Genomic DNA, 1,546 nt, shown 5'->3' with positions numbered 1-1,546 from the left:
GCACGAACTCCTGTTGTCATGGTGACATTGTATCCCTGGAGCGCCCAGAGCCCGCCCGCCCAGTCTGGCCAGGAATGCAGAGTAGTTATCAGGCAGTGTCCACCAGAGTACATCCACCGCGAGCAGGTCACTGTCACAGTGTGGAGTCTTTGTCTCAAAAAACAAAACAAAAAAACACATCCTGACTCAAGAAACACACGTTTTAACTTTGTTGCAGAACAGAATGCAAGGCTGCTCCCCCAAGTGGACAGTGATTTATAGAAAGGGCCTGTCTGCATGATTATCCTGAAATAAACCCCCCTTAGCAACCCAACATGTAGTTGACCTTTGCGCAGCTATAGCAGACAGTGTGTGCATTACAAGAAGTGGCTTCAGGTTGTTAGCTTCAGGAAGGAGCCAAGCCTCCGGAGTCTTGATCAAAGACGAGGCAGTGGCCTAAAAGGCAGTCTTCTCCATTGTTTTTGTTCTCACATTAACTGTCACATCTACCTCTGACCACAATTACTGTCCGTCAACATCCATGTGGCTCACAACACACACACATTTCTGGCAACTTTCTCCAAACGTCTGGCCAGACAGGGCGCTTTGTAGAGGGAGACAGTACTGAGAGCTACTCCTGCATGTCTTTATACTCTTTACCCATCAATGTGACTCCCGTCCAGTCACTGACCAAGTAGCTGTTTAGTTGAATAGAGTTAATCTCAAGGCATGTCTTCACTGCCGATGCCACCTGCCCATTTGTTCTGTTTGATCACTCTTGTCTTTTTTCTCACATTAAGTGTTTCTGTCCTTTTATAGGAGTACTTTGGTTTAAAGCCTTTTTGGAAAGTGGAGGGTGATTCTGGGGGTTATGGACTCTATATATTCTGGCTCAGACTGGGTTTGTGAAGAGTTCTGACCTGGAGTGTCTGCATGCTTGTGTTGGGGAAAACATCGAAAATGTATGAATATCAAAAGGAGACTTCTTTTTCTTTTTTCTTTCTTTTGTTTTGTTTTATGGCTGTTCTGTTATCAGAGGCTCAAACTGAGATCCCCGTAAGTCCGTAAATCACAGGAATCTGACCTTCTGCCGTGGGCTCTCATCATGTTGGGAGGAGTTATTCCGAAAGGTGCAGTTATGTCGAGAGTCTTCTACATTCGCGGGAAGAAAACGATCATATTCACATCACGCTCATCCTCCCTGTTCAGTTCCTGGCAAGCGTCTAAACATCCGCCTGCTGTCGGCCTCTTGTGCTGAGTCGGAGGGATCTCAGTCTGGGCGCTCCGCCTGCTCTGTGCTGTGCACCTCTAGTGGAAGAAGTTTTGGTCTACTGTTTGCATGACCTGGTTAAATATGTTTACATGAATGATGATCAATTAGTATAAACACACATGATTATTATTACTCTGTTGTATTGAAAAATGATGTAATACTGTAATTTTGAGCTATATAATGTGAAGTGAGTAACACCAGAAGTAATGTTGTTGACAAAGTACAACACAGCACAGTGGACTTATCATTTGCATTGACTATGATGGTCAAGTCTCTACCTGAGTGACATTTCTC

This window comes from Enoplosus armatus, chromosome 3 (genome assembly GCF_043641665.1).
Source record: "Enoplosus armatus isolate fEnoArm2 chromosome 3, fEnoArm2.hap1, whole genome shotgun sequence".
NCBI classification, from domain to species: Eukaryota; Metazoa; Chordata; class Actinopteri; order Centrarchiformes; family Enoplosidae; genus Enoplosus; species Enoplosus armatus.
This window is presented reverse-complemented; position numbering follows the sequence as displayed.